Source organism: Salvelinus alpinus, chromosome 14 (assembly GCF_045679555.1).
Source record: "Salvelinus alpinus chromosome 14, SLU_Salpinus.1, whole genome shotgun sequence".
NCBI lineage: Eukaryota > Metazoa > Chordata > Actinopteri > Salmoniformes > Salmonidae > Salvelinus > Salvelinus alpinus.
In genome coordinates, this window is record NC_092099.1 from 19600378 (window position 1) to 19611180 (window position 10803).

Genomic DNA, 10803 nt, shown 5'->3' on the forward strand with positions numbered 1-10803 from the left:
ATAGTCCACTACTTTAGACCAGTTCCCTATATAGACCACTACTATAGACCAGTTCCCTATAAACTACTTTAGACCAGTTCCCTATATAGACCACTACTATAGACCAGTTCCCTATATAGACCACTACTTTAGACCAGTTCCCTATATAGACCACTACTTTAGACCAGTTCCCTATATAGACCACTACTTTAGACCAGTTCCCTATATAGACCACTACTTTAGACCAGTTCCCTATATAGTCCACTACATTAGACCAGTTCCCTATATACCACACACACACACACACACACACACACACACACACACACACACACACACACACACACACACACACACACACACACACACACACACACACACACACACACACACACACACACACACCGTGTCTGGAAGTCTCTCTGTGGAGTCATGAAGGAGTCATGTACTGTGCCTAACAATGGCATCCCTTTCGGGTCAACGGATCCTTCCTCATGACACTACTATACACACACAATGACACTACTGTCATGAGGCTAGCCAGGAACAGACTATACAGCCCATTATAATGTCATGAGACGAGCCAGGAACAGACTATACAGCCCATTATAATGTCATGAGACGAGCCAGGAACTGACTATACAGCCCATTATAATGTCATGAGACGAGCCAGGAACAGACTATACAGCCCATTATAATGTCATGAGACGAGCCAGGAACTGACTATACAGCCCATTATAATGTCATGAGACGAGCCAGGAACTGACTATACAGCCCATTATAATGTCATGAGACGAGCCAGGAACTGACTATACAGCCCATTATAATGTCATGAGGCTAGCCAGGAACTGACTATACAGCCCATTATAATGTCATGAGACGAGCCAGGAACTGACTATACAGCCCATTATAATGTCATGAGACGAGCCAGGAACTGACTATACAGCCCATTAAAATGTCATGAGACGAGCCAGGAACAGACTATACAGCCCATTATAATGTCATGAGACGAGCCAAGAACTGACTATACAGCCCATTAAAATGTCATGAGACGAGCCAGGAACAGACTATACAGCCCATTATAATGTCATGAGACGAGCCAAGAACTGACTATACAGCCCATTAAAATGTCATGAGACGAGCCAGGAACTGACTATACAGCCCATTATAATGTCATGAGGCTAGCCAGGAACTGACTATACAGCCCATTAAAATGTGACCGTCACCGTATACTCCTAGCATTGACAAGATACCCACGTTTGTGAGGGTTCGCTGCTTCCCCAATCAAAAGCCCAGGATTAACACTGTGGTTGGCGCTAAATTGAAATACAGGGTTACTGCACACAGGGCTATCGCAGCCAACCCCGAGGCTACGGCTGAGGACAGGAACAAGCACCAGAAGTCCAGCGACAACCTCCACAGAGTCAGCAAACAAGCAAAAGGACAATATAGGAATAAGGTTGGAATTAAACTACACAGGCTACGACGCTGGCCGCATGTGGCAGGGGGCTACAGTCCATTACGGATTACAAAGGAAGACCCAGCCGTGATCTGCCCAACGATGCCTCTCTACCAGACGAACTCAATGAATTGTCTGCACACTTCGATAAAAAACAACACAGAGCCGTGCACGAGGTCCACCACTGACCCAGGGGACTAGGAGATCTCGCTCTCTGAGGCGACATGAGAAAAGTTTTTAATCAGGGTCAACACTCGTAAGGCCGCGGGGTCGGACGGTATTCCAGGGGCACATTCTCAGAACATGCTCAGACAGACTCTACAGCTTCACGCCACAATAACTACCGTCCTGTATCACACACACCTGTAGTCATGAAGCGCTTTGAGAGGCTCTTTTAGTGCTTTGAAAGGCTGGTTAGTGCTTTGAAAGGCTGGTTAGCGCTTTGAAAGGCTGGTTAGCGCTTTGAAAGGCTGGTTAGCGCTTTGAAAGGCTGGTTAGTGCTTTGAAAGGCTGGTAAGTGCTTTGAAAGGCTGGTTAGCGCTTTGAAAGGCTGGTTAGCGCTTTGAAAGGCTGGTTAGTGCTTTGAAAGGCTGGTAAGTGCTTTGAAAGGCTGGTTAGTGCTTTGAAAGGCTGGTTAGCGCTTTGAAAGGCTGGTTAGTGCTTTTAAAGGCTGGTTATGGTACACATCATCTCCATCTTCCCAGAAACCCTAGACTCACTCCAATGTGCAAACTGCCCCAACAGATCCATACACGATGACCTCACCCACCTAGATAAGAGGAACACCTATGTGAGAATGCTGTTCATTGACTACATCTCAGCGTTCAACTCCATAGTCCCCCTCCAAGCTCATCACTAAGCTGGGGACCATGGGATTAGACCCCTGCAACTGGATCCTGGACTTTCTGATGGTCTGCCCCCTGGTGGACAGGGTAGGCAACATCACCTCCGCCACGCCACCTCAACACGGGGGCCCCACAGGGGTGTGTGCTTAGTCCCCCCCTGATCACGGTTCACACCACGACTATGTGGCCACGCACGACTCCAACACGATCACCAAGTTTGCTGACGACACATCGGCGGTTGGCCTGATCACCGACAGACAATGAGATAGCCTACAGGGAGGAGGTCAGTGACCTGGCAGTGTGTTGCCAGGACAACAACCTGTCCCTCAATGTCAGTAAGACCAAGGAACTGATCGTGGACTACAGGAAACGGGGGGGGAGGGGGCTAACTCGCCCCCATCCACATCGACGGGCCAGCAGTGGAGCGGGTCGAGAGCTTCAAGTTCCTCTGTGTACAAATCACTAAGGACTTAACAGTCGTGAAAAAAACAGTTGTAGGCATGGCCCCTCAGATCCTCAAAAAGTTATACAGCTGCACCATCGAGAGCATTTTAACCGGCAGCATCACTGTTCGGTATGGCAACTACACCGCCCTCGATCGCACGTTGCTACACAGAGTGAGGCTGACAGCCCAGCACCTCACTGAGGCCGAGCAAGCAGTTCAGCATTAACACCGGCAGGCCCCGGTGGCAATAAATTAATAAAACTTACATTGACATAGAATAATTCCAGTGTTGGATAGCCATAACCAGCTAGCTAACATAGCATCCCTCTCTGTTTGAGCAGGGTGTTTGAGTAGGCTAAACTAGCTAGCTGCATTCGCTAGCTAATTAAGTGAAATGGAAAGTTTTTTTTATTTTTTATTATGAAATCTCTCTCTTTCATCTCCTTAATGTTTTAAAGAAATTGATTTGTTGAAAATTGTTCAACTATTGTTTTTCGCTCTCTTTGAGTCAACTACTCATCACATTTTATACACTGCAGTGCTAGCTAGCTGTAGCTTATGCTTTCAGTACTAGATTCATTCTCTGAGCCTTTCATTGGGTGGACAACATGTCAGTTCATGCTTCCTCAGGAAGTTGTCATAATTACTGTGTAAGTCTATGGAAGGGGGTGAGAACCATGAGCCTCCTTGGTTTTGTATTGAAGTCAATGTACCCAGAGGAGGACGGAAGCTAGCTGTCCTCCGGCTACACCATGGTGCTACCCTAAAGAGTGCTGTTGAGGCTACTGTAGACCGTCATTGAAAAACAGTGTGTTTTAATCAATAATTTGGTGACGTGAATATATTTAGTATAGTTTAATCTAAAAATGCTAACTTTTTTTTGTTTCCCAATTTGTATTTAAAAGAAATTCACTGAGGAGGACGGTCCTCCTCTTCCGTCTCTGAGGAGCCTCCACTGACCAATGTTTATCATATATCCTGATGCCTAGCCACCTTACCCCTATACATATCTAACCCTACCAATTCAGTATCCCTGCACATTGTAAATATGGTATTGGAATTGACCCTGGATCTGTCCCTGTATATAGATTACTGACCCTGCAACTGACCCTGTATATACTTACTTACTTCCTTGTGTTATTATTTATATTTCCCATGTGTTTTTTGTTGTACTTAACTTTTTCTAAATGTTTTATAGTACTACTGATATTGATTATTGCATTATTGGGAATGAGCAAGGAGGAAAAGGCATTTCACTGACAATTAACCTTCAAAGTCAACAATCTGTGATTCTATCACTTCCTGAAGAAGAGAAGAAGAAGCAGAGCGGAGTGTCTTTCAACAACAAACTGCTAAAAGATGAATGTTCTCATTCCAAAAGACTGTCAGGAAGCATCCCGAGCCATAAATCTCTCTTTTAGAAACATATCCTTGTATTATTGATGGCTTGTTAATAAAAATGGAAGAAGGGCGGAGAGAGAGAGGCTGATAGGATGTAACTGGGAATGACTGAGTTCCAAATGGCACCCCCGTACCTTTATAGTGCACTACTTTAGACCAGAGCCCAATGGCACCCTATTCCCTATATATAGTGCACTAGTTTAGACCAGGGCCCTATGGCACCCTATTCCCTTTATAGTGCACTACTTTAGACCACAGTCCAATAACACCCTAGTCCCTATATAGTGCACTACTTTTGACCAGAGCCCAATAACACCTTAATCCCTATATAGTGCACTACTTTTGTCCAGAGCCCAATAACACCTTAATCCCTATATAGTGCACTACTTTTGACCAGAGCCCAATAACACCCTAGTACCTATATAGTGCACTACTTTTGACCAGAGCCCAATAACACCTTAATCCCTTTATAGTGCACTACTTTTGACCAGAGCCCTATGACACCCTAGTCCCTTTATAGTGCACTACTTTTGACCAGAGCCCTATGACACCCTAGTCCCTTTATAGTGCACTACTTTAGACCAGAGCCCAATGGCACCCTATTCCCTATATAGTGCACTACTTTTGACCAGAGCCCTATGACACCCTAGTACCTATATAGTGCACTACTTTTGACCAGAGCCCCGATGGGCCTTAAGATGCCATTTGGGACACGATCAACTATCTGTCTCCAAGGTTAACCTTTACTAGGAGTGTCCTGTCTTCTATCAACTTGTAGACTTGTAGACTAAACCCTATCTCAGCCCTATACATTTATTTTGACTGTGTACATATTTTCAAGGAAGCCTCTACCGACAGTGTAATGAATGCACAGGACAGTAGAAATAAAACAAAACGTACCACTACAGAGTTTTAGAACACTTGTGTATGTTTTACTATTTTCTACATTGTAGAATAATAGTGAAGACATCAAAACTATGAAATAACACATATGGAATCATGTATTAACCAAAAAGGTGTTAGCCAAATCAAAATATATTTTATATTTGAGATTCTTCAAATAGCCACCCTTTGCCTTGATGACAGCTTTGCACACTCTTGGCATTCTCTCAACCAGCTTCACCTGGAATGCTTTTTCAACAGTCTTGAAGGAGTTCCCACATATGCTGAGCACTTGTTGGCTGGGTTTCCTTCACTCTGCGGTCCAACTCATCCCAAACCATCTCAATTGGGTTGAGGTCGGGTGATTGTGGAGGCCAGGTCATCTGATGCAGCACTCCATCAACCTCCTTCTTGGTAAAATAGCCCTTACAAAGCCTGGAAGTGTGTTGGGTCATTGTCCTGTTGAAAAACAAATGATAGTACCACTAAACCCAAACCAGATGGGATGGCGCATCGCTGCAGAATGCAGTGGAAGCCATGCTGTTTAAGTGTTGAATTCTAAATAAATCACTGACAGTGCAACCAGCCAAGCACCCCGACACCATCACACCTCCTCCTCCATGCTTCACGGTGGGAACCACACATGTGGAGATCATCCGTTCTCCTACTCTGCGTCTCACAAAGACACGGCAGTTGGAACCAAAAATCTCCAATCTGGACTCATCAGACCAAAGGACAGATTTCCACCGGTCTGATGTCCATTGATCGTGTTTCTTGGCCCAAGCAAGTCTCTTCTTCTTATCGATGGTGTCTTTTACTAGTGGTTTCTTTACAGCAATTCAACTAGTGAAGGCCAGATTCACACAGTCTCCTCTGAACAGTTGATGTTGAGATGTGTCTGTTACTTGAACTCTGTGAAGCATTTATTTGGGCTGCAATTTCTGACACTAATGATCTTATCCTCTACAGCAGAGGTGACTCTGGGTCTTCCTGCAGCAGAGGTGACTCTGGGTCTTCCTGCAGCAGAGGTGACTCTGGGTCTTCCTGCAGCAGAGGTGACTCTGGGTCTTCCTGCAGCAGAGGTGACTCTGGGTCTTCCTGCAGCAGAGGTGACTCTGGGTCTTCCTGCAGCAGAGGTGACTCTGGGTCTTCCTGCAGCAGAGGTGACTCTGGGTCTTCCTGCAGCAGAGGTGACTCTGGGTCTTCCTGCAGCAGAGGTGACTCTGGGTCTTCCTGCAGCAGAGGTGACTCTGGGTCTTCCTGCAGCAGAGGTGACTCTGGGTCTTCCTGCAGCAGAGGTGACTCTGGGTCTTCCTGCAGCAGAGGTGACTGGGTCTTCCTGCAGCAGAGGTGACTCTGGGTCTTCCTGCAGCAGAGGTGACTCTGGGTCTTCCTGCAGCAGAGGTGACTCTGGGTCTTCCTGCAGCAGAGGTGACTCTGGGTCTTCCTGCAGCAGAGGAAACTCTGGGTCTTCCATTCCTGTGGCGGTCCTCATGAGAGCCAGTTTCATCATAGCACTTGATAGTTTTTGCAACTGCACTTGAAGAAACTTTCAAAGTTCTTGAAATATTCTGGATCGACTGACCTTCATGTCTTAAAGTAATGATGGACTGTCGTTTCCCTTTGCTTATTTGAGCTGTTCTTGCCATAATATGGACTTGGTCTTTTACCAAATAGGGCTATCTTCTATATACCACCCCTACCTTGTCACAACACAACTGATTGGCTCAAACGCATTAAGGAGGAAAGAAATTCCACAAATTGACTTTTAAAAAGGCACACCTGTTAATTGAAATGCATTCAAGGTGGCTACCTGCAAAGCTGTCATCAAGGCAAAGGGTGGCTACTTGAAGAATCTCAAATATAAAATATATTTTGATTTTTTAAACACTTTTTTGGTTACTACATGATTCCATATGTGTTATTTCATAGTTTGTAATGTCTTCACTATTATTCTACAATGTAGAAAATAGTAAAAATGAAGAAAAACCTTTAAATGAGTAGGTGTGTCCAAACCATTGACTGCTTGTGTATGTTGCCTTATACGTCTATATGCAGCTCAGTGCCCACTGATACCACAGTATTCTATGTGAAGTACGGAGAGTTGGACATTGGTCAATCTCTTCCCAATCTGGCTGCACTTCTCTGACTTACCAATAGAGGGTAGAAGAAACAGAACTGACGTCAGGCATATGGAATGGAATGTTCGCAATACTCCACTGATTCTCTAGGGTTCTAGAATTCTGTGGTTGTCGGTGTTGTTGTTGTGGGAGATAACAGAGAGATGGGGAATATGGTGTGGGAGATAACAGAGAGATGGGGAATATGGTGTGGGAGATTACAGAGAGATGGGGAATATGGTGTGGGAGATTACAGAGAGATAGGGAATATGGTGTGGGAGATTACAGAGAGATGGGGAATATGGTGTGGGAGATTACAGAGAGATGGGGAATATGGTGTGGGAGATTACAGCTAGATGGGGAATATGGTGTGGGAGATTACAGAGGGATGGGGAATATGGTGTAGGAGATTACAGAGAGATGGGGAATATGGTGTAGGAGATTACAGAGAGATGGGGAATATGGTGTGGGAGATTACAGAGAGATGGGGAATATGGTGTGGGAGATAACAGAGAGATGGGGAATATGGTGTGGGAGATTACAGAGAGATGGGGAATATGGTGTGGGAGATTACAGAGGGATGGGGAATATGGTGTGGGAGATAACAGAGAGATGGGGAATATGGTGTGGGAGATTACAGAGAGATGGGGAATATGGTGTGGGAGATTACAGAGAGATGGGGAATATGGTGTGGGAGATTACAGCTAGATGGGGAATATGGTGTGGGAGATTACAGAGGGATGGGGAATATGGTGTAGGAGATTACAGAGAGATGGGGAATATGGTGTAGGAGTTACAGAGAGATGGGGAATATGGTGTGGGAGATTACAGAGGGATGGGGAATATGGTGTAGGAGATTACAGAGATATGGGGAATATGGTGTGGGAGATTACAGAGAGATGGGGAATATGGTGTGGGAGATTACAGAGGGATGGGGAATATGGTGTAGGAGATTACAGAGAGATGGGGAATATGGTGTGGGAGATTACAGAGGGATGGGGAATATGGTGTGGGAGATAACAGAGAGATGGGGAATATGGTGTGGGAGATTACAGAGAGATGGGGAATATGGTGTGGGAGATTACAGAGGGATGGGGAATATGGTGTAGGAGATTACAGAGAGATGGGGAATATGGTGTGGGAGATTACAGAGAGATGGGGAATATGGTGTGGGAGATTACAGAGGGATGGGGAATATGGTGTGGGAGATTACAGAGGGATGGGGAATATGGTGTAGGAGATTACAGAGAGATGGGGAATATGGTGTGGGAAATTACAGAGAGATGGGGAATATGGTGTGGGAGCTACAGCTAGATGGGGAATATGGTGTGGGAGATTACAGCTAGATGGGGAATATGGTGTGGGAGATTACAGAGGGATGGGGAATATGGTGTGGGATATTACAGAGAGATGGGGAACATGGTGTGGGAGATTACAGAGAGATTGGGAATATGGTGTGGGAGATTACAACTAGATGGGGAATATGCTGTTGGAGATTACAGCTAGATGGTGAATATGGTGTGGGAGATTACAGAGGGATGGGAAATATGGTGTAGGAGATTACAGAGAGATGGGGAATATGGTGTGGGAGTTTACAGAGAGATGGGGAATATGGTGTAGGAGATTACAGAGAGATGGGGAATATGGTGTGGGAGATTACAGAGAGATGGGGAATATGGTGTGGGAGATTACAGCTAGATGGGGAATATGGTGTGGGAGATTACAGCTAGATGGGGAATATGGTGTGGGAGATTACAGAGGGATGGGGAATATGGTGTGGGATATTACAGAGAGATGGGGAATATGGTGTGGGACATTACAGAGGGATGGGGAATATGGTGTGGGATATTACAGAGCGATGGGGAATATGGTGTGGGAGATTACAGAGCGATGGGGAATATGGTGTGGGAGATTACAGAGAGATTGGGAATATGGTGTGGGAGATTACAACTAGATGGGGAATATGCTGTTGGAGATTACAGCTAGATGAGGAATATGGTGTGGGAGATTACAGAGGGATGGGGAATATGGTGTAGGAGATTACAGAGAGATGGGGAATATGGTGTGGGAGATTAAAGAGAGATGGGGAATATGGTGTGGGAGATTACAGAGGGATGGGGAATATGGTGTAGGAGATTACAGAGAGATGGGGAATATGGTGTGGGAGATTACAGAGGGATGGGGAATATGGTGTAGGAGATTACAGAGAGATGGGGAATTTGGTGTGGGAGATTACAGAGAGATGGGGAATATGGTGTGGGAGATTACAGCTAGATGGGGAATATGGTGTGGGAGATTACAGAGGGATGGGGAATATGGTGTGGGATATTACAGAGAGATGGGGAATATGGTGTGGGAGATTACAGAGAGATGGGGAACATGGTGTGGGAGATTACAGAGAGATTGGGAATATGGTGTGGGAGATTACAACTAGATGGGGAATATGCTGTTGGAGATTACAGCTAGATGAGGAATATGGTGTGGGAGATTACAGAGAGATGGTCAATATGGTGTGGGAGATTACAGAGGGATGGGGAATATGGTGTAGGAGATTACAGAGAGATGGGGAATATGGTGTGGGAGTTTACAGAGAGATGGGGAATATGGTGTGGGAGATTACAGCTAGATGGGCAATATGGTGTGGGAGATTACAGAGGGATGGGGAATATGGTGTGGGAGATTACAGAGAGATGGGGAATATGGTGTGGGAGATTACAGAGAGATGGGGAATATGGTGTGGGAGATTACAGCTAGATGAGGAATATGGTGTGGGAGATTACAACTAGATGAGGAATATGGTGTGGGAGGTTACAGAGAGATGGGGAAAATGCTGTGGGAGATTACAGAGAGACGGGGAATATGGTGTGGGAGATTACAGCTAGATGGTCAATATGGTGTGGGAGATTACAGAGGGATGGGGAATATGGTGTGGGAGATTACAGAGAGATGGGGAATATGGTGTGGGAGATTACAGAGAGATGGGGAATATGGTGTGGGAGCTTACAGAGAGATGGAGAATATGGTGTGGGAGATTACAGAGGGATGGGGAATATGGTGTAGGAGATTACAGAGAGATGGGGAATATGGTGTGGGAGTTTACAGAGAGATGGGGAATATAGTGTGGGAGATTACAGCTAGATGGGGAATATGGTGTGGGAGATTACAGAGAGATGGGAATATGGTGTGGGAGATTACAGAGAGATGGGGAATATGGTGTGGGAGATTACAGAGAGATGGGGAATATGATGTGGGAGATTACAGAGAGATGGGGAATATGTTGTGGGAGATTACAGAGAGATGGGGAATATGGTGTGGGAGATTACAGAGAGATGGGGAATATGGTGTGGGAGATTACAGAGAGATGGGGAATATGGTGTGGGAGATTACAGAGAGATGGGGAATATGTTGTGGGAGATTACAGAGAGATGGGGAATATGGTGTGGGAGATTACAGAGAGATGGGGAATATGGTGTGGGAGATTACAGAGAGATGGGGAATATGGTGTGGGAGATTACAGAGAGATGGGGAATGTGGTGTGGGAGATTACAGAGATATAACTCCAAGAGCTTGTTTTGAGGGATACTTAGCCAGAAACAGCAGGGAGCTGGAAATGGTGTTGGATATACACAGAACATATCTCAATGGGTTGTTGGATACCTGGGGCGTCAGGTA

At 45.5% G+C, this 10803-nt stretch overlaps 1 protein-coding gene across 2 annotated transcripts in view; it reads right to left on the minus strand.

Annotated features, from left to right (window-relative positions):
- The window catches only part of nrp2b (neuropilin 2b), a 232753-nt gene that overhangs the window by 190624 nt on the left and 31326 nt on the right, over nucleotides 1–10803 (minus strand). The window lies entirely within an intron of this gene.